The sequence below is a fragment of the Bos indicus genome, chromosome 3 (genome assembly GCF_029378745.1).
Source record: "Bos indicus isolate NIAB-ARS_2022 breed Sahiwal x Tharparkar chromosome 3, NIAB-ARS_B.indTharparkar_mat_pri_1.0, whole genome shotgun sequence".
NCBI lineage: Eukaryota > Metazoa > Chordata > Mammalia > Artiodactyla > Bovidae > Bos > Bos indicus.
In genome coordinates, this window is record NC_091762.1 from 14,573,438 (window position 1) to 14,599,713 (window position 26,276).

The 26,276-nt window shown below is 51.2% G+C and overlaps 1 long non-coding RNA gene across 9 annotated transcripts; it reads left to right on the forward strand.

Moving 5' to 3' along the window:
- The first annotated feature begins 1,814 nt into the window (after window positions 1-1,814).
- Window positions 1,815-25,678, forward strand: LOC139181425 (uncharacterized). Of its 9 annotated transcripts, none has more exons than XR_011565383.1 (7): window positions 1,817-1,993; window positions 4,446-4,519; window positions 21,489-21,599; window positions 22,922-23,039; window positions 24,575-24,637; window positions 24,831-25,038; window positions 25,349-25,678. It is a non-coding gene; the product is annotated as an uncharacterized lncRNA (long non-coding RNA). The 9 variants fall into 9 exon arrangements; XR_011565384.1 differs by having other exon boundaries at window positions 1,818-1,993; window positions 4,446-4,493; XR_011565385.1 differs by having other exon boundaries at window positions 1,819-1,993; window positions 24,911-25,038.
- Window positions 25,679-26,276: the final 598 nt, after the last annotated feature.

The window sequence follows — 26,276 nt, forward strand, 5'->3', positions numbered from 1 at the left end:
TGGAAGAACATAAAAGACGCAATCCACAGCTGTCTGCTTTTAATTATAATTATCCCCTTTCGCTTCCTTTCTGGCTAATGAGGGGGGGATTACATTTTTTTTTCCTCTCTCTCCCCCTCCCTCTTTTCTCGGGAATTGAGGGGTGGAGTGAGTTCAGGGTCCTCCTCCCCTTCCTCCCCAATCCCCTGGTTACTGGGAGAAAGGCAGACTCCAGAGGGTGGTGACAGTATGAAGAGATTTGTAGGAACAAAGGAAGGACAGGTTTGGATTGCTGGACACGTCCCAGAGTTGGAGAGACCCCCCCCCCATTCCACTAGCACCCCCTCCCTTCAACCCCCAGCTCCCTAGACAAGGAACTCAATGTCTTCCAGGCGGTGAGAAAGGAGCTAAAGGGAGCCCTGGTCTAGAGAGAAGGAGGAGGGAAGGGGTGGGGAGCTGGGGGTGGGGGGTGCAAAATTAGTCTCAAAGGATCTTTATTTCTGAGCTAGTGAAGCAGATGTAATCAAGGGGAGAGCAAAATAATCATAATGGGAGGAATGAGGGGCGGGGGAAGCTGAGGCTGGAATGGGGGGACTGGGCCAGGACAGGGCTGAGAACCGGGGCAAGGAGCCTTGAGTGGGGGCTGTCTGGTATCTTCTCCCGCCTCCCCAAAGTCTCCCTACCTTGGAGGGGAAAGGAGGACCGGGTCTATAGACTCTGACCTTTGCCCTCAGAATCCCTCTTTCAGAGCTTAGGGATGGCCGGGCCAGAAGGTGGCTGGGAAGGCACCAGGGAGAAGGGAGCCCCCCGCCCCAGCTGAGGGAGGTGGTGAGGAGAGGGGAGACTGAAAGCAGTGGGGGAGGGTGAGAGAGGGGAGCCAGCGAGACTCAAGTGGCCTCCAGGTCTGTGGGACAAAAGTTGGAGGGAGATTTGTGTATGAGAGAAGAGGGGAGGGGGCCTTGTGGAAGGGGGGGCTTTGACAATGAACTTGAGACAAACTTCATTAGCATGCAGGCCTGCTGTCTGTCACGTCGAGCTCAGACTGAGTTCCCATGCAGGCCAGGAAGAGTGGGAGGGAGGGAAAGGGAGGGGCTGAAGGTGGGGGTGAGAGAGAGAAAAGAGACCCGACCATTGTACCATTCTGGGCCCCAGCTTCCACCAAGTATCGGGACCCCAGCCCTGGAAACCAACCCCCAAATCGCTCTCCTCTTCTTAGAATAAGATAATTTATCTCCCACTTTGAATCTGTGGTCCCACCCCTCCTCTTCTCTTGTCTAGACTTCCAAGTGCTGGCTTTCACCACACTGCCCCACCTTGTTCCCCCCTCAAGCTCTCAGCCTTCATCTTCGGATTGCCACTTTCTCCTTCACAGCTAAGGTCTGGATTTGTGATTCGTTGAGCTGACAAGGACAGGGAGCTGGGGCAGGTTTGGGAAAGGGAGACTGGAATACTTTGACCCTCCAAATGACAAACTGTGTCCTCTTTCTATCACTTCTTATCAACTCCACTCCCCACCCTAGACACACATCATTGATCACGCTCTCAAGTTCGAAGGTGAATTAGAACTGGAAGGAGGCTGGGAATGGGGTATCCCGTCACACCCTTTCTCTTGCTTCCTTTGGGAATGAGGGGTCCTGGAGGAACAATAGCTTTCCTTAGTCCCTTCTTCCTGCCTCAGGTTAGAAAAGACAGGAGGAGGAGATGGGAAAGAGTGGAGACGACAAAGACCCCTTCCCTGACAGGCAGGAGATGGGAGAAGGAGGGGCTTAATCAGAGTGGGTTGTTATCCTGAGGGGGGGGGTGTCTCCAGACAGGGGCAGCACCCCCTGTTTGCTGCCTTTCCAGGGAGGGCAGCACGAGAAAGAAAGAGGGAGGCAAGCGAAATTCCTGAATGGATAGACAGATGCTACGTCATCGGAGCCGCATCCTCCACTCCACAAGAGGCTAGGAGCCGGAGAAAGAGGCAGGCCAGCGGCAGGGGCCACCGAGCCAGCGCGCCTCCTCCCAGAAGCCGGTAAGTGGCCATTCATCTGGAAGGGTCCTAGCCCCTCAGACATCTGGGCTGGGGGTGGGAAGGGATCCTTTAAAATCAGTTAGGGCGTCCTACCCTCCCACTTTGCCCACTGGCTAATGGAGGCGGGTGCAGGAATCACAGAAAGGCTGGGGAAAGATTGAGGGGGTGGCCAAAAGGGAAGAGGCATGTGTGTGTGTGTGTGTGTGTGTGTGTGTGTGTGTATAGGAGCAGCTAGCAGAGTGGGATTTCATCTCCCGCTTCCCCATCTATCTATCGAGGTGAGCTGAGGCTGGGCCCTGCCCAGCTGCCCCAGAGCGCCTCTCCGTCTCCCTCCTCCCTGCCAGCCCTGGCCAACCCGGAGACAGCTCACTAAGTTTGTCAATGGGATTCAGGGGGGCTTTAGGGTCACGGTGCTACTGATCCTATTAATCCGCCCCTCCCTTCTCCCCACCAGACAGGGCCAACATCTTAATGCTTGCACAAGAGGAGAGGCAGGAAGGAAGATTGTAGTGGAGATGTGAGGGAAGAGAAAAAACGGTTCTGTATTCAGACTCCTGACCTTCTTTCCTTGCTCTGGCTCTTACTCTTCTCTGCCCCAGAGACTTCAGGTTTTAGGGGCAAAGTCTGAGGGACTGGGGTCACTGGGGGTTGGGGAAGGAGCCATATCTCTAAAAGGGAGGAGACCAGAATTAGGGGAAAAAAAAAAAAACACTTGTAGAATTTATAGTAATTTTATTTCCCCCTCTCCTTGTTTTTCTCATGAGCTGGGAGGTGGGAAAGGGGCTGAGGGGAGCTTAAAGGCAAGTGACGTGTTGGGGCAGATGCTTAGGTTCAAAAAGGGGAGAGAATCCTGCCCCAGCCCTCAGGAGACCCATCTGATGGTGGCTTTTTAATTTCTTGTTTTTTAAGAAGGGTCAGAGGAGACAGAAAAGAGACACTATTCTTATCTCGAGTCCCCACCCACACGGTGCTTGCTGGGAGGCAGGCTGGGACCCTTGTGGGGTGGCAGAGGCTGGAGACCAGCAAGTTATTTCTGGTTCCCCAGAGCCCAGCTGTCTGGGAGAGGCTGAGGCTACCAGCCACAGAACAAGCACACATATCCCATGCCTCCAGGGGTGTGGTCCTTGTCGCCAGGTCCCCCTGTACATTGTGTGTGTGTGAGGCAGTAGAGTGGGGTGTGGGGCACAGGTCAGCAAGAAGAGGCACAAGCGTTCCAGGGACCCCATGACTCTTTGTGAATAGGGTGAGGGGAGGAGCCAGAGGCTCCTCAATTGCCCTTGTGCTTAATGTCTAGCAATAAGACAAAGTTGGGGTTGGCCCTCACTTTGGCTTGAAGATAATTTCAGACTGAGATGTCCCTTTATGAAATGGATGGGCTGGCAGAGCTGAAGCTGGGCATTAAGTGGGTATTCATGGATGTTAGAAGAGGGGAGAGAGGTATATTCAAAACACTCCCCCCCCTAGAAATCAAGATTGGATTTAAGTCCTAAACCTGCCCCCCAGCCTTCCTTTTTTTCTGATTTCCTCTGCATTTAGGTATGTTATCTTCCTGACTTTAAAAAAAAAGAAGAAGAATTAATTGTAAAATTGAGTTTGAGGTAGAAGGATTCACTAATTTATCACAACACACACACACACAATACACTTCTCTTAGTATTTTAGGACCTGGGTTACCTATAGTATACGTGTCTAACTTCAAAATCATAATTTAGTCTGAAAGCAAAATACTGAGAAAGTAAGACTATAAAATATTGAGACGGGGTTTCATACCCAACATTAAATTTAAAAAAAAAAAACTGCTTTGTGTTCACACCTTTTGTATATGTGAGAGAGAGAAGGAGAAGAAAGGGAGAAAATTGGTAGCTACAGGATATGTCTTTATGGATCTTTAGTGATATGCATGGATAGATGATAGATAGGTAATGATGAGAAGAGAGAAGAAAGCTGGAGACATAATGTGATTGACAGTGTCTTAAGTACCTAGAACTTTAGAGTTTCCAGTACAGTTACACTTAGATAGATAAAAATATATGCCTGACCCCAGACAGATCCTTCCTTCCATCCTGAGCATGCTTTGTCATGGTGTATCGTGAGCAGCGGGAATCTGGGAGGAGATGGTAGCCACTGGGCAGGGGATTATTCCTGTAGGTTCAATCAGAAGGGCCACAACATCTTCACAGGCTCAGTGCAAATCCCTGGGCCCAGTGATTTCGGAGGGAGCTAGAGGGAGGTTGTGAGGATGGGCCCGGCTTAGAGGTATCCAGGCAAGATGGAGCCAGAGAGCTCAGGCAGGGGTCCTGCCTTCCTTGCCTATCCAGGCTTTTCTCTTCCAGCTGCCTCCCTGTGCAGCCCAGAGCCCTGTTGGTGAAAGAGTGTCAGGGAGACAGGGGTGTTAGGGAGAGGATTGGAGCCACAAAAAAGACTTTAACCTTTGCATTCTCCTCCTCGACAGGAGCAGAGCATCGGAGAAGAAGCAGCCTCATTTGCTTCTGGTGTCATCGTAGGTGTCCACCTTTGGCTTTGGGGGTACTTATTTTCTTATTTGTTTGTTTCTGATGGTGGTGTTGCGGGGTGGGGTGGAGAAAGAAGCTGGCTCTGCAGTCACCTGGGTTTTCCCCCGTTCCTTATACCTCTCAACCCCCTGCCTGCTCTCTCCTAGCTTTCAGGCCCTGATTTGGGTCTATTCTAATTGTAGTAAGACCTGGATAGTCATTGATAATGGGAATGGAACACGGTGACTTGAGAATGAGGGCCACCCTGTGAGCCCAGTTCCATGAGAGAGAGGAGAGGCCCTGAGGATTCTGGGGACCCTTTGCCCTTCTCTCAGAGGCTCCTGAGGGCAGAGATGGAGGCCCATCGACCCAGGGCGGGTGGGGGTGGGAGGCAGTTAGTTGTAGAGGAGCAGAGTTATGGATGGAACATGGATGATAGAGGTGAGAAAGGAGAGGGGTGTGGGTGGTGGTGAAGGGGGACTGGAGAGCTTAAACAGCTGTGCGTGGGTGTGTGTGCAGGGTGTGTAAGGACTGGGAGGTGGCGCTGCTGCACATATCTGTAGATATGTCACTGTATTTGTCTTAGTTGATAGGCTTGCGTGTATGCGCGTGCATGTATGCATACACAGACCCTTACACATTCATGCTTTGCCCCTCGAGGAGACCATTTGCTTATGGCTGACCACCTCTGTCACCTTCCTGGCTCCATAAGGCTCTCAAGCAAGTGAGCGGTGTGTTGAGTTGAAGGAGAGAACTGAGAGCCATCGGGGGAGGCAGTGCTTAGACAAACCTGAGGAATTCTCAGGCTGGCCTCGAACAGGAGGAAACACACTTTGTGGGAAGAGAAGGGTGGTATCTCTGGGGAGAAATCATCCAGATTATATCTCCATTCCCTTTAAACTCATCTGCCTATATAGAGGTTGATTTTGTGTTGTTTTTTTTTTTGCAGCTTCCCAATTTTTTTTTTTACTGCCAATTCTTGCTTTTATCTGGTGCAATCCCATAGAAAATGCAAATATTCTGTAGCAAAAGAATAATGTATGATAATGTTCACAATAATGAACCACTAAGACAGAAATAAATATCTGAACCCACCCTCTTCCAAATGCAGCTTTCATCTGTATCTTCAAGGCAAATTAACCTGATAATTGAAACAAAGAACAAATATGCTTTTTATTTAATTATCTGAGTATTTTCAAGAGAGTGGCATGATGCCAAAAAATACTTTGGGACCCAAACTAGAAAGATTCATCCAAAAGCTGCATCCAGAGGGCATAATTCAGGCCATGTTTTTCTATACATGGGCCTCTTCAGGGACACAGACAATGGGTGGGCATTGGGGCTGTAGAGGCGGGGGCGGGGACAGGAACTGGCAAAGCATGTAAGCTCCTTGGATAACTGAGACACTGAGAGACTCAGACCAGCACCAGGGGTTTGGTGTGCTCGCTCCTCAGCCCACCAGAATTTCCCTGTAAGGACTTGGGTGGGGTCTGTAGACCATTGCTCTAAGAACACTGCAGCAGAATGTGCTGTCTGCTGGAAGCAGAGAGCTCTGCTCCAACTGAGGCCTTCCTAGAGGGACTGAGGCTGGTGGGCCAAGAGCAAGGGGGACATAATGCGCCCATTCTGCTCCAGCTGTTAGCTTCTCCCAGGTCTGCTGTATCCAGTTCTTCATAGTAGAAGGGTCTCCTCTGGTCAGAGGAGCTGCCAAATAGTCACTAACATACACCTCCCCCATCCCCTCTCAGACCCATACACAGATCCCATAGGACACACATTTTGTCAATACCTTCCTTCTCCACCCACGATGGGCTCAGTCCACAGGAAGGCAAACTCAGACTTGCAGCCTCACCCACAGGGATGCACATTCTTCTATCAATTCATCAGTTATTCATCAGGCACCCACTATCTTTTAGGCATAGTGTTAGATACCATAACGTTGAATATGTATGAAACCACCTCTGACCTTGACGGACTGTCTCTTTTGCTACCCTCAAAGTAGTGTATTTTTTTGAAACTGGAGCAGCATGGCTTGGTATACAAACCAATCCCAGTTAACATGATGGTGGAGAGTTCTCTCCTTTCACGGCTTGGAGCTCTGTCTCCATTAGAATAAAGGCAGATGCCCCACTCATCATCATTTCTGAGCAGGCACTGTGGGAGATCAGGTTGTCAAGTCCACCCAGACAAAACTAAACAAAACATTACTTCATCAGAAATCTAGGCAGAGAGGGGGATTCCAAGTAGATAGCACCAGGACAATGTAGAATAATCTCTGTTTTCTTTTGTGCCACCCCACCTCCTTATATTTGGACACTGTTTAGACTGAGGTACTCTGGAGGAGCCAAAACCACAGTAAGATACAAGGGTGGTTAGCTCTTTATCTAGCTATTTGGAGAAAATTAGATATGTACTCATTTCTTTCCTGAACTTGGTTTTTTAGGAAATTCAGTTGAGTTGAATTTGGGCAATAAGTTGGGGGGGGGGGTTGGTTTCTGTTGGGCAAAAAAAACCCTTTCTGTCCTCCTCTCTGACAAAAATGTGGCTCCTACTGATCCCAACTATTTCTTGCTAGGCTGTCTGGATGGTCCAGCCCTGGGTAAGGAATTGTGGAGCTAAGCTTGGGCCCCATAGAGGCAGGGGACTTGATTGGAAATTAGGGACAGAGAAGAAAGGGGAGAGTGCTAGCTAGCAACACAGCCTCTTTCCTATTTGCTGGCTCAAGCTTCCAGGCAGTGGGTGAGGGGAAGGTGGAGGGGCAGAAAGGGTTTATTTAAAGTGATTTAAGGGATCTTGTGGGGGGGGGGAGTGGGGAAATACTTGTAGGGGAAGTTGGTGGTGTGTTTGAAGAAGTGTAGTCCCTATTTAGGATTGCTAGAATGTCTAGAGGATGTTAGGTATCCTGTAGAGGGTGTGAGGTGGTATACTGGGAAAAACTTGCGGAGGTTTGTAGGTACAAAGAGGCCTATTGTTTCTCTGGGGCCTGGCATGGAGGACTCATTTAGGGGATACATTTAGCAGCACATCAGTAGGGTAGGTCAATCTCCGAGAGTGGGGAGGGTTCGTCTTTCTGCAGCTGTACCCCACCATTGACTCGTGTGCTCTCAGTTCTAGGAGGGTGAAGAATTGATACTGTGGCCATTTCTAGAAAGCCTTTCCCTTGGGTAAGGCCCTTGAGACGCTGTGGAGGCAGACAGAGGGGTGAAAGGTGTGCCAAGCACAGCCCCACCGTTAGTGTCCTGTAACCTGGGAAATCAGGCCAACACTTCAGCTTCCTACTGTCACTCTGGTGGGGAAACAAAGTCCCTGGCCTTTGTCCTATTCCAAAGTACCCCCCCCCACACACACACACCCCCTACCTCACAATCATTCAGCAGTTATTCAGACTTCCCAGTCTTTGAGGGGAGCACCAAATGAAACCCACAACTAACCAAGGCAAATAGCATTCCGGCTGGGCTTTGTCCTAGACTATGCAGAGGCAGGCCCCCGGGCTCGGATAAAACAACCTGGCTGGGTCTGATGGAGAATTCTGGGTCCCCTGGAGGGCACTTCGGTTGTTGTAGGATCCCTGTAGAAAGGAGCCAGCCCAGATTAGGCAGAGGGACTGGCTTCAGGTATCCAAGTATTAGGGTTTGTTGGTTTGTTTTTAGAAAAGGAGCCCAGAGGAGGGTGGTGGAGTGATAGGGTAACTCGCGACCTGTCAGGCGCAGCGGCTCAAATGGGAGTTCGCAGCTCGATCACAGAGAGCTCCACCGATCTGAGAGAGTCCAGACCCTGCCTGCAGACTGGTGTGTGCCGTTTTCTGATTCTCCCGGCCAGATGGGGATGCAGGTCGGAAAACCTTGTCTGAGAATGATTTTTCTCCCTGTGACTCCGGCTCTCCAGACGCCTGGAGATGGAACCCGGGGTGAGGGTGCCAGGCTCGCGATTGGAGGCGCACAGGATGGGGGGAGGAAGAGAAAGCGCTAGGGAGGGCCTCCAGGGCTGAGTCAAATCTGTGTGTGTTGCCCAGATTAATGTCAGCTATGATTCCCCAGCCTACCCTACCTGGAACTTTGGTGCTGAGAACAAGTTCCTGAGATATTCTCATTTCTGCACGGTGAAAAAGGAGATCGAGGCTCGCTCACACCCTGCATCTCCCAGTAGGAATCCCGAACTTCCAGGATCTTTTCCTCGCTGTTTTGGGTTGAAAACCAATAAGGGAGGTTCCTGTCCATCCTAAAAGATTAAGATTACAGTCTGGAATGGGTCAGAATCTTAGAAGCACAAAGGATATCCTGACGCGAGAAGGCCGGTAGAGGTTGAGTCTCCAGTAATCTGGTTCTTTTTGAGGAGATATCACCTGATCTCTTTTCCCATCTTTGAACCCTGGACCTGGTGCAATATACCTTGGGTCAAAATGGAAAATGTAGAACCTACAGTGAGGTTGGAGATCAAAACCACAAATGGCAATGGATTGGAGATGGCAGGCAGGTCTCGGGAATGTGTGAGGCAGCAAAAGGCTGAGAATCAGCACACAGACATAGTAGTTCCACCCCCTTCACCGTTCTCCGGGGGGAAGGGCGCCCCAATTGCGCTCTCCGGCTCAACCCGGGAAGGGGGAGGGGCGGAGCCGGCGGGAGAACGAGGCGGTGACGTCAGACTCGGCGAAGCCAATCAGAGGCTGGTCTGGGGAGGGAGCACGAAAGGATGAATGAAAAGTCCGGAGCCGGAGCGCGCCCGGGCCAGAGCAGCGGCAGAGGCTGGGGAGGGAGCTAGGGAGGTGAGCTCTGCCCTGCTCGCCTTGGCTCGGCGGAGGCTGAGATCCCGGCGGGCGCCTCCACCCCGGCGCCCGCTGAGCCCTGGCACCTCGAACCCAGGGCCATGGCGTTCCGTGGGCGGGAACGTGCCGGGAGGACCGCGAGGGAGAGCACTGATGGGCACACTGGGCTCGATGTAAGTGGCCTGGCCGGCTTGGGACACGAGGTGGGTTAGTGCCTTGGAATCCGGCGCCTCCGTGCCTGGGCCTCCGCCAACAGGGGTTGGCCGAGCCCCACACCCTCCTCGGGGCTCCCGGAACCTCCTTGATTCCGATTCCGGATCGGAACCCCATCAACCTAGGGCACCTCCTCTGGCTTCGGACCCCCGGCCATTTTCACAGCCCTGGGTGATTTCTGGACCTCTTTGTACAAAGCCATTCTCTGGGGGTCCTGTGGGCCCAGGGACTCGGCTCACCTTCCCAGCCCGCCCTCCGTTTTCTTCCTCCTTCCCCATCTCATGGGTGCGCTATCGGATCCCTTCCCCGTGGTGTCTCTCCCTGTCCTTCTCTCCTAGAGACACTCGCTAGGGAGTCTCCGGCTTGCCTCCCCGCCCCCATTTCCCTCTCTCTTTGGGTTGCCGGGATTTCCCTGTTTCCTACTGGGACGCCTCCGGGGTTTTACCCCCAGGATTTCGCTGCCCGTTGCCCTTTTTAGTCGGTGGCTAGAATCCAGCCTTTTCTCCCCCCTCCCCCCCCCCCCCCCGACGCCGCGGCGTGAGCTCCACTTCGCTTCCACCGCCCTCAGGAGTTGGGAGATGTGGTGGAGTCGGCTCCGCTGTTCCCCGCTACGACCCCACGCGGAGGCTTGGGCTTCTCTGAAAGCCAAGGCTCAGGCTATCGGATGCGGCTGGATCTTCCAGAGGAGGGGGCAGTGTAGACCCCGTGAGGTTTGCGAGGCCTTTGCCTCGGTCCCTGAAGTCTTCCCGGGTGGCACGAAAAGCCTGAGAGTCCCTCCTCCCAGGGACCAGCGGCACTCTGGCTTCTGGCTCGAATGGGGAGCGGGAAACCAGGCATCGCAAGCTTCTGAGATGCGGGGGCAATTCCCGGACTTCGACGCCATCGGCCGTCTCATCTTTCCACGCCTTTTTCGGTCTCTGTCGTGTCTGTACCGCAGCGTCTCTGAGTCTTTTTCTGTCTTGGACTCTGCTTCTCTCTCTGTCCTCCCCCTCTCCCAGTGTACCCTTTCCCCAACCTCCACCGGCGGGCGACCAGGAGGCTGCGGCGATACAGGCGTGGGCAGCGGCAGCCAGGCGGCTGCGTGGAAGAGGCGGCGACTGCAGCCAGGAGGCGGGGTTGGTTGTTATCTTTGGTTATCTAGCTGTATGAGTGGTGTGGAGTCTTCATAAAGCTAGATAACCGAAAGTAAAAATAACCCCATACACTGCGCAGAGGGGCCCCTGGAAAGCTGGCGGCACGGGCGGGCGGGAGGCCTAAGGGAGGGGCTAAAGCCGTGAGGACCCACGGGCCGTGGGAGGCGAGAAGAGGACCCGGCGGCCCTCGGGCCTCAAGACCGCACCGGCTGGGGCGTCTTTCCACCCTCCAACTTCGGTCCGCGCAGGTAGGAGTCGCAGTCCTGTTTCACTTTCGCCAGGCGCGATGCAATGCCTTCCACCGCCTAGTTGCGGGGTAGCAGAAAGGGCGTAATGGTTACCTCCCGAGACCTGGCCGTTTGCGGCACTCAGCGCCCGGGAACGCTGCTCCAAGGGAGAGATCTCTTGAAATCTCGTTTTGGGGTTATTCCAGGCAGTGCCTGGGGTTCCTGGCCCAGGCCTCTCCCGCGGGCGCTGGGAAACGGCTTCCCGAAGGCTATTCACAGCTATTGCTGGGGCCGAAGAGTTTGGGGGAGGTCACCATAGAATGCTAGTCTTGGCTTTGATCTGCTCCCTAAAGCCCCGTCGGTCTATTCAACTTGGTCGGGTGCTAAGAGTCGCGGAGCGGGAGATAGGCGGAGGGAGGCTGAAGTACTAGGGGTCCAGGCTGGTTGCTCATGGGGAGCCTTTTTGCCCAGGCAGGATTGTGGGCAACGGAGTGCAAAGTATTTCTCAGCCCCCTTGTTTTCATAGTCTTTCCTCCTTCCCACTCAGGACCTGAATTTGATGTTTTGCAAAGCTTCTCATGCCAGCTTTCTCTTCACTGACCAAAGGGGTTGTGATGGGGTCTTTCAGGACACACTACCTTCCCACCCCATCCTCACTGTCTTGGAAATCATCTCCAAGAGCAAACGGCCTCAAGGAGCTCAAACACAAAGGAATTTGTAGCTTGGTATTTATGCTGCTGGGAGAAAGCAAAGAATTAGAGAGATTAATCAGGGCCTTTCCTAAAAGAATCCATTTATCTGGCCTGACCTAAATATTTTAAGCAAAAGAGTGTTTAGGTGCAGTTGGGTGGAGGATGGTCTAGTCACTAGGGAGAATAAAAGTAACAGGCAGCAAAACTAGAAGTAGCTCCCTGTGCATTTATTACCTGTTCCCATCCCAACACACCCCCCCCATGCCCCCCTCCACCCCACCCCCGCATTCCAGAACACAGGGCAGGGTCCTAAGGAGTCTAAAGGGAGCTGGAGAACTGGGCAAACGACCTTGTACTGACTCCTGTTTCCCCTGTAAATTTAAAATTTCCTCCCAGGAGCTGATTTTATAGCTAGAAGATTATGATTCAATTATATATTATGTGGCAGGAATATTGGGGACTCCAAACTAAAACAATTGGGCTTCAGAGAGTCCAGAGTACATATGTCTTCTTTCTTCCGAGGTTTGGAGGAAAGGGAGATTAGCAGACTTTGTCTATTTCAGCTCTTTTGAAATCTAGCTTTTTTTGGGGGGAGGGGGCAACTGGAGACAGGATTAGGGAGAAAGGGAGTGGGATTGGGGTAGGCACTAATAATCCCTAACGCCACACCGCCACACCGTATTTCTCCTAAGAGCACTCTGCCTGCAAGCCTTTCTTTGATCCTCCAGCCCTGTGAGGTAGCTGTTATTAACCGCATTTTACAAACAGGAGCCACAGACTCAAATGAATCGCTAATGTCACTCAGTGGTTTCAAACCCAATACTTTTTTTTCTTCTCTACTTCTCTACACTTGCCTGAGGGAAGGACTGAGAGGCGAGGTGGATAGGCTGAGATGGGGCTGAGAGGGGAGGGAATCCATGTACCAGGCAAGAAGGAAAGCCGGCTGAGAGATGCAAGGCCCGGTTGTGAACACAGGTTGACCTTTTTTTTTTTTTTTAACTTTTCTTATAGCTGGCTGGAAATATGTATTCTGGATCTGCTAAGGCTCATAAGGCTCATCCACATGAGACTCAACCTATATTATTAGCCATACAATTTGGATTTATATTATTATTGTCATATTCTATTAGCACATTTGACCACAGAATCTCCAAAGGAGAAGAGAGGGCCTGAGGGAAGTGGTGGGTTGAGGGTTTACATCCGACAAAACAAGCTCCTCGGTGGAAAAGGCAAATAGAAGCCAGGAGAGTTGTGGGGGGTGAGGGTTTGCATCTGCCTCATGTGTGGGTGTATAGATGGGGTTGTCAAGAGAATGATGGGTGACAATGTTCATGAGCTGTATATGTCTGCTTATGAGGGTGAGAAACGGAGTGATGTGTGAGCTGGTGTGAGATTGGATGTGAGTGATCCCTGATGGGGAGGAAGCTCTAATGTGAGATTAGGAATTCCTGGCTACTTATAGCTATAGATCCAATAGAGAAAGAGACACTCTGGAATATGGAGGGGTTTACCAAATGCTGCCGTCACAGTGACACCACAGAGTCCTCCTTCTGCCTTCCCAACCTTTATACCAAATAGCACCTTCTTCAGCTAAACCCAGTAGGAGAACTGATGGAATAGGGATGCGTGGAGGCAGGGTTGAAATTTCTCTTTTGTATCATTACATTTCTGTGTCCAAGAATTTTTAGGTCTGTTCACATCTTGCTATAGCCACCTATTCCTACTGGAAAACAAATTCTAAGCTGGTTTCTTTACCCATTTCTCTCCTCAGTCCTTTATCCCAATACCCTCTCCTATTGAATTCGGAGTCCAGACGTTCAAAGGCAATTTTCTTCTAAATATTTGTCTCAAGTTTTGCATTTTCACTCACACCCTCACCCAGGGGCAAATTTTTCATAGGTCTAGGCATCAAAAGGGTTTTGTTGAAAGATCCTTGCAATAATAGAAATCATCACAGTCAGAAGTCTAGGGAGAGAAAGAAAATGAGCAAATGTGACTGAACACGGTGTAGATTTAGGTGCCATTATTTACCAGCTTCTGATCAGATATTTGTTCAGTGGGGGTAAGAATTTGTATCCTCAGGGTTGTTACATGGAACAAATGAAGAATTCTCTATAAATAAAGATCTTGTACATTATGATACCCACAGGTAATGAGTAATTCTTTGACTGCAGAGGGGGATAAAGGCTACAGTTTGGAACAACTGTTTGAAAGCATATGATTGATCTCAGAATGCAAAAAGGACAGCTTTTTGGCATATTCTAGGCTGAGGATCTAAAAAGATTTAAATTTAAGGAAGTTCCTCTTCCTCTTCTAGCTTTGAAATCAAGGAGGGACTCTTGGGACCTGAGGAAGCAGTGTCTGAAGCTTGGGGGAAGAGGAACAGACTCTGGAAAGTCTGTTAAGGAAAGAGGCTGGAGTCCACGTGGCAGAATGGCCTTTGAATTTTTTTCTCCTTAGTAAATCTTACCATGTATTGGTAAGAGTATTTAGGATTGGTAAACTGACTTATGTAGATAGAGAGATATGGCTTGTATAAATGACAATTCCAAATTTATCCTATTAAGCTTCTAGAGTTACTAAAAAGAGTTTATTAAATTAAAGGACCAGATAGTGGGTGTAATTAAGGAACCAAAGAGCATGCAGACTTTTCTTCATTGCTCAGTGACTCACAGAAGGAATGTTTTCTGTCCTTTGGCCTCCCAGCCCCAGCCCCCACCTTCTCAGCCACCTACTCCTGATTCCCAAGGTTGATACCTCACCAGAGAGCACAGGCCCCTCTGCATTCTTCCACATCTGGAAGTCTTTCTTGAGTTCTGGACTTCCCGAGGCTTGGGAGTGGGAATCCTGATATTTATTTTTCCACCTCCTTTCCACTCGGATATTCTGGGGATATTTGACCTTTCTTCCTCCCTTCCTTTGCTACTGAGACCTCAGAGATCTTGAGTAGTTATAGCACTGTCTCATCCAGGGCAGGGTGTGCCAACTTCCCTAGTTGTTAAATGAGTTTCGGTTAATGCTTTAAAATTACTGGGAGGAAAGAATAGGCAAAACTATAAAAAACATTCTTGGAGCTCTGAGGAGAATGAGGAGTAGGGCTATGGAAGGTAAGGTTGGGCTGGAGCGTATTTAGATAGGAGAGAGTTAGAGAGAAGGGGAACCCTTCTTTGCCACCCAGGCTCTCCCAGGGCTCAGAGCGACACCCTCCTCCTCCTGCCCTAATCCCCCCATTAAGGCTGCTCTGAGTTTGTTATGACAGCGGCTGAAGGCAGCTGAATTGCTGTTTGCTGTGTCTGCTAATTGGACTGAAGGGTTGGAATCTGGACACTGAAAGAGACCATTGTTGCTGTTTACCTTCCACAACTGCCTCCCTGGGGACCTTCTGGGTGAAGGGGAACAGCATGCCCTTGGGGTCATTGCACCCATTCCCTGTCTCTGTGCAAGGGACCAGGGTGGGGGGAAGTGTATCTCATTGCCTTGGGGTGGTGTAAGCTCTCACAGCAGGGAAGGGACAGGCCCAACACCTGAGTCAGTCTCCAGGTCAGGCTTGGGGCCACTGAGAACTCCTAGGCAAGGGGAGGTTACATGGGCTTGTCCTTCTCCTCCCTCTTCATTCCCTTCTTCAGGGGCCCTAGCCTTGCCCTCTTCCTCCAGCTGATCAGGCTTAACCCCTGAAAATTTTTGCATTTGCTTTCTTCCAGACCAGTGATTCTCAACTTGGTTATGCACTAAAATCACCTAGGAAGCTTTTTAAAAGTTACTGATATTTGGGTCCAGCATATCCCAGAGTGCCTGAGAATAAGGCCTAGGCATCAATATCATTTAAAAGCTCCCTTGGTATTTCTAAATGTGCAGTTAGGGTTAAGAACCACTGATATAGTCTTATCACTCTGCCTGGCAAACACACACTCACACACATACACACACATGTACACATGCAAGCAGGCACACATGCCCTTTCCTATCTTTCCTACCTTTCTACCCACCCCCTCAGGCTCCTAATAGTTATAATACTATCAGGCAGATTGTATATCTTCTTCATCTTTATTACTGAATTCCTTGTAGGAGCCTTAGAATTTAGGATGGAATTTAGAGGTCTGTAATCCATCAACTGCTTCAACCTGAACTATACCCTAAGGGCAGGAACTATGACTCCATATCCCTGTGGATTTCTGAGTAGGATCCAGATGAGGACTGAGCTAATCCGGGACACTTACATCATTAGGGATGAAGGAGTGTGAGGATTAGAGTTTCATTGACTCTTAATCTCTTCCTTCCCCAAAGTAGTATTGGCTATTTGGAGATCTTCAGAGAGGAGATACAGATGTATTTCTTCAGAAATACATCTGCCCCTCTCCTTACTGTTTCCAAATGTTTCTGCTTCCTCTCTTCCCTTTAGTTTTCACCTGGGGTGAATGGGTGTTCCACCACTCTCCTGCCCTCTTTCCGCCACAAGAGCACCAGAACCCTATCCAGCACCACGGACAGCTCCCAGGCAACGAATGAGGTGGCTGTGCTGACCCCCTTTGCAGGGGTTAGGAGGGGCTCCTGTCTGCACGGTTATATATCAAAGACTAGAATTTTAATCTTTGGGAGTTGTTTGCAGGCAATTGATAAGTCTCAGGGAGAGGAGGAGGCTGATGGCAGTTGTCATTCCATCTCCAGGAAATTGGGTTTGTCTACTTTGGAGAGTCTGAATGAGAGGGCTCCAGCAGCAGGAAGGTTGAGGGTTAAATTTCTGGAAGAATTTAAGCTAAGGTCATATAGGATTCAGGCTCCCCTGGTGGCTCAGAGGTAAATAACCCACCTGCCAATCCAGGAGACACTGGAGACCCTGGTTGGATCCCTGGGTCAGGAAGATCCTCTGGAGGAGGAAATGGCAATGCACCCCAGTATTCTTGCCTGGGAAATCCCATGGACAGAGGAGCCTGGTGAGCTATAGTCCTTGGGGTTGCAAAAGAGTCAGATACAACTGAGCAATGAAACAATAACAACACGTAAGAAACAGAGTGTGTGGATCAGGTAGAGCCTTAGATGGCATCAATTCTATATCCCTCATTTTACAGATTCCCAAGAGAGTGGAAGAGATATGACCAAGGTTACTCAGCTGGTTAGTGGAAAGGCCAAAATCCTGGTTTTGGATTTGGCTTTGGAAAGGCCAGGCTCCTGGTTTCCATCCTGGCCCTGTTTATTGTATCTGATACCTCTTTAAGGACTCTCCCTGCTTGAGTTGGGTAGAGCAGGCCTATTGCAGGTAGGTAGAGTTCACCGATTGTCCCCATACAAAAAAGGACAGGATATATGTCCGGGCATATGAGGTGTCCACACAAGCCAGGAAGAGCTGGAATTGACTGTTCTGTCTGAGAAGGTTTGAAAGGGAGGCCTCAGGGAGAAGCACAGGGGAAGGCATACCTAGCAGTAGCTGATAAGCCCATGGGAGGAAAAGCAAGGAGGCAACCATCTGCCAGGGCAGAGAGGGCAGTGGGTGGCCACAAGGAGTCTCCAGAGGCCAGCAAGAGCCACACAGACTGGAATGCAGCCTGGGAAAGGCCCTTCTGTGTGCCCAGTCCTGCCCCCTCAACACCGAAAGCCTAGAAACAAAGGGGCCATTCTCTCTAGGATTTGATGCCGCCATCTCCGGCTGGCAGTGCCAGGTGGTGGGGGCATCAGGGGGTGTCAATCCATTATCCCCCCGAACTCTCTAGGTCCTCTGGGGCTGGATGTTGGGAAGGTGGGTGTTCCATGCTATGTTGCCATGGCAACCACCCCAACCCCCACCTTCCAAAGCACAAAGAGAGACAGCTTGTACCCCCCACTCCCAGGAAGAACCTGGGTCTGGTTGGGAATCTTCCCTTGGGAATCCTCCTTTCTGATGCACAAGCCATGGTGTGCATAAGCATCACCCTCTTTTCAGCTGAAGGTTCAGCCATCAGCGGACCATATAGGCAGGGAGGCTGGTATATCCAGAGTCTCTGGGCAAAGTTGTGTAAGAGAGTCCCTTGTACTTGATCCTCTCTCCCTCCAAGCTCTCCCGTCCCTCACCTATAGCCAAGGCCATCCTAGGCCTTCTCAGCTGAAGTGACAGGGCCTTGACCTTCTTCTCTTTCCCAGAAGTGAAGGACACCTCACTATTCCCAGCAAGCCCCCAGGCTGTGGGAACGGAGAAGAGGGGGTCACTCCTGCCACCTTCCATCTGCACCCTCCGCCATTACTCATTAGGCATTCTGCCCCTCCTTCCGCTCGTTAAGCCTGATTTGCATATATTTGCATAATATAACTCATTTGCATTCCAGGAGGCTCTTGGTAGGAGCCAGGAGAAAAGGGGAGGGGGGCCAGAGAAGAGAGAAAAGGGGAGAGATTTTGTTTTCATCAAAGTATGTGTGTTGGGGAGGGGGAGGTGACAGGAAGAAGACCGAAATAAAAACTCACACTACTTTCTTTCTTCCTTTCTGCTCTCCCTCCCTGAGCTGGACTCAAATGCCAAAAAGAGATGCCAAGGGGCCGGCTTTTCTGTCCTTTTTTTGTCTTGCTTCCTCCGGCCTTGGCTCCCCAGCCTGGCCCCCCACCTTGTTGGGCTCAGGCTTCAGAAAGAAAGGGGCAGGGGTAGGAAGCAAGGCTGTGGGAACGGAAAAAGGAGGCCACCATCTTAGGTAGCCGGAACCAATAAAATGGCCGCCTCTGACAGGTGTGGGCTGAGAGCCAGCCCTGGCTGGAGGGCATGCAGGGAGGCGAGACCACAAGAAGGACTTTCTGGCTGACCAGGAACACTGTTCCGTCTTCCTCCTAGTGGAACTGGGAAAAGAGGATGGGGAGAGAAGGAAGGAAGGAGAGATGAGAGACGGCAGCCCAGAGCAGACGTGAGCCTCACACAGGAGCAGGGCTGGTAGAGAGGTCTCTGTGCTGAGTTTAGTTCCAGACAACTAATGAGTGTCAGTGGACTTGGAGGACTATGAATAGTTTAAAAAAAAAAAAAAAACTGGAGGAATCAGAACTGGGAGTATCAGCAGGAGAGGGAAGGGGCAAAGATGTGGGCAGGCAGGATAATCTGTCAGTTTGAGGGGTCTGTGAAGGGCTGCTATGTACTTGAGATGAAGTTCCCAGTCTTCTCTCCTCAGCCCATCAGTCTGGCTTCCACCTTCGTGACTGGTCATACCTGTACCTTCTCCAGCCACTCACATAGACTCTTCAGCCAGACCCAGTGGCCCTTGTTTAAGCCTGGTGACCTCTGGGGAACATTTCATACTGATGTCTTCTCCTTTTGCCTTTGGCTCTTCTGTTGTATCCCTGACATGTGTTCTAGTCATTCAGTCCTCTGGGTAGATCAAGTCTCCAGCCAGAAGTGTTTCCCAAGGTTTTGCTCAGTTTATTTTTCCTTTCCATTCACATCCTTTTACTTTTTATCATTTCAACCGTCATTTGGAATTATTAACACTCATTTCTTTAAACTCAAGACTTGTACCCTAACTACCACCTGTGGTCCTGCCACTAGGCTCCTAGATCAGACTGGAGTGGTGCATCTGATTGGCTAACCCTGGATCACATGACCAGGCCCTGGTTGCAAGGAAACCTGGGAAAGTTGTTCTTTGTGACCCCATGGACTGCAGCACACCAGGCTTCCCTATCCTTCACTAACTCCTGGAGTTTGCTCAAACTCATGTCCATTGAGTCGATGATGCCATACAACCATCTCATCCTTTGGTTTCTGCAGTAGCATATAAGTACAGTCTCCCTCCAAAACTCCTGAGATGGCCATTCCTCAGACATAAGGAAGGCATTCAGATGTTTCTTCACTCAGTATTGTGCTTCAAGATTTGCCCCACGTTCCTGCTTCCCTACCTCTATCAAGAGCATCGTTAAATTTCTAGGTCCTCTACAAATCCTGAGCATTATCCTGGGATTTGCCCTCTTCCTTCCCCTTCACCCAGATCATTCACATCAGAACCCATCCCTTCGTCCTTTGTAGTCTTCTCATGTCCATGCCTTCTATTGCCTTACCTGTCAGCTCGTTCATTCAACAGGCATTTATTGGGTGCCTACTGTGTGCCAAGTGCTATGCTGAAGAGGAAGGTGGACTACAAAGCTGCTTTGAGGGCCTAGACACCTAGTGGGGAGGCAGACACAAGTGATTACAAGATAGTATGAAGGCTGCAGTCCGGAAGACCTTTGCGTGGGGACAGCATGGGGGCTGAAGCCCTGGGATACCTTAGAGGAGTTGAGGAAGGCTTCCTGGAGGGCCGCCAAAAGATAAGTAATCAAATAAAAGGGATAAACGTGATCAAAGGTAAGTAGGGGTCTGACAGTCTAAGGAGTTGGAGTAAGTACCTAGTGGGGAGTGGATAGCATATGTGAAGGCAAGACAGTATGGAAGAGCAGGTCATATAAGGCGACCATAGTGTCCACCAGAGAGAGGCTGGATTGGGAGGAGTTGGGAAATGGAGTCAGAAATCCAGTTATTAGGAGACTTACGTGTTTCACCAGGGCAATTGGATTTGATAGGGGTACTGGGAAGTTAGCTGACAGCCTCAGAGATGCTGGGTGTGGAGTATGGCTCAGGGGCAGCACATAACCACCCGCAGCATGCAGGGGGATACCCGAATCTAGCTGCCCACTGAGCCCGGCACCAACCAGATATTTAACTGCCTCTTGGCTGGTACTGAACAAACGGAGGATCATGAAAGGACAGTGTCACCTGAGGAAGGGTCTCTGCCTCTCCCCCATCTAGAATCCCCCTCGCTCCTCTCAGCCACACACACCTGCAGGCTCAGGAAGCGCCCCGGGAGGAGATGCAGAGAAGCCAATGTTGGTCCCCAGCACCGTGAGTGCCCTGAGGTCAGGGCAGGGGATGGGCCTCTGGGGACTGGAGTGTAGAACGGTTTTGGTCTTGGAAACTTCCTGGAGGAGAGAGTGATGGAAAGTGCAAGGGAGGATCTGGGGTGGGCCAAGGCTCTGAGGAGATTCTTTCCAGAGAAGGGGTGAGAGGCTGGAGAGACAACTGAGGAAAGGATGAGGCCACTGCGGGCCACTCGGGTGGAATGGGCATGGCGGGGGATGCTGCCTACCGCCCCTCCCCCAGGCCCAGCCTCTGCACAAAGGCCTCTCTGTGAGTGGCTGTGGAAGTGGCCCTGTCAGGTGAGGGGGCTTAGCTCTCAGTGCCCATTGGGGGTGGGCTGGAATGGGGTTGGAGGAGCGGGAGGAATAGGGGTGGCTTCAAGCTTTAATCGAGTCCTAGAAGAAATAGAAGCCAAGACTTGGCCAGGGAGGCCATTCCCAGGACAGGCTCCTCTCCACACCAAGACCCTGCCCCGCTCCCTTTCCATGTCTTTTCAGGTGTGACTGCAAGGCCTGTCCAGCCTGACTTCCCCAACTGTACATGCCCTCCCACAGTGCCTCTGAGGCTGGCCCCACACAGACCCTCTTTCTTCTTCTCGGCAGAGAGTCCCCTCCAGCTCTCTATGGAGCTACCCCTCCAGAGACGGCTGTGTTGGGAGGGTGGAAATTCAAGTCTGACCAGAGCTCAAAGGGAGTCTAAGGTCCCTTCAGTCTCCAAATCCAGGGGGTTTTCTCTCCTTGCCTGGCCTCAGCATTACACTGACTAATCAGCAGTGCGGGTCTGACCTCCCCTACCTCCAATCCCCATTGTGTATGCTCTCCTAGCTAATAAAAGTTTGGACTGGGCACTGGAAGTGGTAGAATGATAGAAGACACCTCAGTTTATAGGTTGCTCACAGATTTGCTGGAGAGGCTCCATCCACAAGAAGAACAGCAAAAGCAGGAGGTTTGGGATTTTGACTCTGGAGACAGGCTGGTCAAAAGACAAATTCTGTCTTCCCTCCCTTACTAGCTGTGTGCGTGCATGCTCAGTTACTCAGTGGTGTCCAACTCTTTGCAATCCCACGGACTGTAGCCTTCCAGGTTCCTCTGTCTGTGGAATTCTCCAGGCAAGAATACTGAAGGAGGTTGCCATTCCCTTCTCCAGGAACCTTCCTGACCCAGGGATTGAACTTGCCTCTCCTGCTTCTCCTGTATCGGCAGGCAGATTCTTTACCACTGAGCCACCTGGGAAGCCCTACTAGCTGCGTGGCCTTAGGCAAGTAACTTAATGTCTTGGATCCTAGCTTCCTTCCACAGTTATCCTGAGGATCAAATGGATCAGTGTGGATGAAAGTGTTTTACGAGACTGTGTGCAGATGTCCAGTGCCCCTTCTAAATGACACAGAGGAACTGAGGGACGCCGAGTTAAAGGGGCCACTATAGACAGGTGGGGGACAATCAAGGAAGGCCTCCAAAGTTTGGAAATGAGGGAGTGGATTGCTGGGGAGACGAGCAAAGGGACTCTGGCCTGTCTGGGAGGCATGGCCAGGTTCTGTGGACTGGCTGGTTCTCTCTGGTCTCAGGCGGGCCAGCATCTTGCTGAGACTGGCTTGGGAGGCATTTGTTTCTAACTAAGTGGCCAAATGGACTCCATGGCCACAGCTTCTTTCATCCTTCTCAGGAAGAATTTCCCGCTGGCCCTGTGGGGACACTGTCCAGCACTTCTGGGAAGAGAGGGAGGGCGGAGTGAAGCCCGATTTCCCCACGTTGCCCCGACCTGCTCTGCTCCCTCATCTCAGAGTTCACCAGAGGGAACATTAGCCAGACACTGTGACCCGCCCTCCCCCGCAACACACACACTGAATGTGTACAAAATGGTACCTCCAAGCCCCACCACTTTGGACCCTCCCAAGTCCCTGATTTTATGGTTCCTTATCAATGTCAGGAATGTGCTAAATTCAGACCAATTTAGATCTCTTGGCCTGTGGGCCAGGGAGACTGAACAGGAGGGTCTTTTGTCTCTGAGCAGTCATCCCTTGTTGTACACAAGCGAGAGTCAGGAGAGGGAATGATTTTGGCATCGTCCCCCACAAATAGCACTGGAGTCTTTCAGCCTGGAGGGAAAGGCCAGGCTGAGGCTGGCATATGGAGGGAGAGCCCTGGGCACAGGGGGCATAAGCGTCACCCAGCTGGGGCTACCTTCTGCCGGGTTTGTCCATCCGGCACCAGCTGGCTTCCCGGCACTGCCCCCGCAACCAACTAAACTCCTTCTTCTGCTGTTACCATGGCAATTGGCTGCCATCTTGTACTTGGGGCACAATCTCATATCCGGATTTTCCCATGGGGTTCCTGGAGGATGGGAGATAGTTCTCAGGGGATTTAGCCTTCCTCCTGATATCCACCCAATAAGAATTCCTATTAATGTATGATTTTTTTTAATTAAAAAAAAAAACCGGAGGCTTACTATATGTCAGGCTCTGCTAAATATTCCCTATGTGTTATTTAATATGTGAGGTAAATGAGGTTAATGAGGTAAAATTTAAGAGAGTACCACTCAGGTTCCTGTTTCTGTGACAGACTTCTCCTCTCTCCAACCAGGAAATTTCATGATCTTGCTTATTCCTGTCTTGGAAAATCCTTTCCAATGTCTAACCAAGATCTGTACTGCTGAAGTACCAGTTCTTTGACCTATGGCTTGACATGGCTGATTTGAGAGGTAAGGAAGGAAGCACCCCCCAGTTTCAGCCACATTATTGAGCTTCCCGGGCTCCAGCTGTTGGGATAGGAGAGCTGAGACTTGGGTAGATTGAGGAGAGGCTCAGGTGCCCCTTAAAGACTTGGAGGTCCCAAGTCTACAACTTTTGTTTAAAGAGGTAGAGTCAGTGTCACAAAATGCTTTGTAATCTCCCTTCCTTATCCCCCTCCCCACCCAAGAAAGAGGCAGGAGCAGGAGGCCATTGGAAAGTAGTAGTCTCCCAGGCTCCTCCATCCAGTCATAGGGGAGCTTCCATCCAACAGGGTCCCCAAGAGATCCTGGAATGGTGAGACTTCTCTCCCTCTGGAGCTCAAGCAGAGGCCGAGAATGGTCTTGAGTTAGAGGGGCACCTCTAAGGGGCATCGAACAGGGGCCAGCTTTGCAGGGGAATCGTGAATGAGGAGCAGGTGGAGAGAGAAAGGAGGCCATTCTCAACTGAAGAAGGGTGGGCTGATGGGGAAGGCCTAGGGATAATTTATGATATCATTGTTCCCCGCCCCACTTTCCCAGCCCCCACCCTCTTCCCAGCCCCCTACTGTACGGTTGCTAGGAGATGCTCCCTCTGTCTGGAGCTGGGAGGGTGTAACAGGCGGAGACTGTTCCGTCTGGACCCCTCCCCCCCCCACCCAGGGGATGGCCCCACACTGAGCTTCTCTACCACCCCTTCCCAGGCCACAACAGACACCAGTCTCTTCTGTTGTTCCCCCAAATCCAGCCAGTCTGGGGCTAGCAGTGTTCTCAGACAGGCTGAGGATCTGGAGCAAGGAAGGGCAAAAGGAGCTGAGGAGGGACTTAGTGGGGACACTGAGGAGCAGCTGGCTTACCTCAGGGCCCCTGGGAGCCAGCCCAGGCTGGGCAGAGGACCAAGAGGGGTCAGGGACACAGGCCTCAAGGAGCCCAGGTTTGAGGGAGACTGAGTGTTTACCTTTAGGGAGCTTCCAGTATGATGGGTGAGGCAGCCCTCCCATCCCCACCCCTCTGACATATCGAGGTTGGGGGCCTGGCAAAGGTGGGCAGGGCAGGGGAAGGGGGAGGTGGGGTATGGAGGCAAGAATTGCAAGTCTAGGTGGGAGGAAGGTGACGCTGATCTGAGCAGAGCTGGGCAATGCAGGGGTGTGGCCCAGATACCCTCCTCTTTCCAAAATTCTCTTCTCAGACTTTAAAGCCCTTTGAGAAGTCACGTGAGGTGAATTTTGGGGGGCTCCCAATTCCAGGTGGGGCAGGAAAGGAATGCTGTGCCCACAACTGTGCTTCTGATGCTTGATTTCTCAGTTCAGCCGCTTAGTTGTGTCCGATACTTTGCGACTTCATGGACTGTGTAGCTCGCCAGGCTTACCTGTCCTTCACCAGCTACCGGAGCTTGCTCAAACTCATCTCCATCGAGTCAGTGATGCCATTCAACCATCTCGTCTTCCGTCATCCCTTTCTCCTCCTGCCCTCAATCCTTCCCAGCACCAGCTTTCTGTGTAACCCATCTTGATTTTATTCTTTCCTAGGTACAGCTTCCCACCACCCAGGAAGGAAGGAACTGGCCTGGATTTTGGCAACCTCTTGCTTGTGTAAGCCCTTTCTTAGCCATTGTCTCGGTTGATCACCCAATGGTCCTGAAAAATTGGTGATACTGTCCCTACTTTACAAAGGCATAATCGGAGCCCCAAGTCAGAGGACTAGGAAGCTGGGTTGGGCATCAAATGGGGCTTGGTGGATTCCAGAGCATAGGCTATCTCCCTCCCCTGTGCCGACTTCCTGCAGAACATGTTCCAAACACAAGCAGAGGGACTGAAAGGAGAAGAGGACCAAATGGGCAAGGGGGCTTCTCTGCATATTCTCAGGGGAGGAAGGCCACGCCTTCTCAGGTGCAGGGGTGAAGTCTGAGGAATGCTAAAACAGACCTTGCAGGTTGAAGATGTGGCTGGGGAAGAAGCCACAGGAGCTGTAGAAGTCAACAAAATCTTTTCAGGTTAGTCCCTGACCAAGGAAATATGGTTCCCTGAAGCAAGTGCCCTGGGCTACCACCTAGCCCCTCCCCTGCTGGGGATCAGAATTCCTGCCCTGGGCATCCCCTCCCACTCCCCTACCATGGCCCTGGATACAGCACCTAGAAGAGATGCCTAGACTCAGCCACTGTCATGGTGGCCCCCTTTTTCATGGAGCCCTCCCTGGACTTTCACCTTTCCCGGCCACTGGACAATTGCCCTCTGTCTCCTGCTAAGGTTTCCTTCCATCCAAAGAGAACCTTTTTCAATCTTGGCTTTTTTTTTTCTTTTCAGACCAAAAAGAAGAACCTACTTCATCCAGTTGGCTTCAGTGCCCTGTGAGAAGCCTTCCTGATTGACAGAAAGATGAGACTAAATTCTAGCAAGTTGAGTGGCTCCTTCAAGAAGCCTGTGTGCAGGGTAGAAGTGGAGAGGCCATAGCCTCCAGCCTGGGCAGCCCATTGGCACCTGGAGCCACCTCAACTTTGCCTCCCCTTTGCTCCTGTGTCTATAAGCTGCCCAGCCCAGCCCGTCCTGGTTTCTCCTGTGTCTTCTGAGCTGAGATTTCTCTGAGATGGAAGCCCCATCCCATGTCTAATAAAGACTCTTGAATACTGAACAACATTACTGGTGGTAGTGGGTGTGCCTGGGCAGGGGAGGGGCTGGATGAGAGGAGACTAGTTACCAGGCTCCCTCTGAGACACGGGTCCCCTACCTCTGGGATCTAAGGCCTGATGGTCTGAGGTGGAGCTGATGTAATCATAATAGAAATAAAGCACACAAAAATAAATGTAACACTCTTGAATCATCTCAAAACCATCCACCCACTCAGGTCCATGGAAAAATTGTCTTTCATAAAACCGGTCCCTGGTGTTAAAAAGGTTGGAATCACTGCTCTGAGAGACCTGTGCTGTAGAAGCCACCATGGCAACAAAATGGGGAAGCCTCACTAAGAGAGAACCTCCACCTGTGCAGGGTGGGCGGGGCGCAGGTGGGCTCCTTCCACCTCTCTGAGCCGCCCCAGGCTTCCGGGAACACCGTCCACGATCTGGTTACTTCCAGCTCCGAGCAGTGGGCTGATGCTCCCAGCCAAGGAGGCCTCTAGGTGCCATCCCAAGAACCAAGAGAATGAGAGAGGACGGGGATGCTCCCCTGGAGTGCCTGTGTGGAAAGTCACCGGGTGGCCCTCTATCTTGGCCGCGATGGGACACATCCTTAGAAA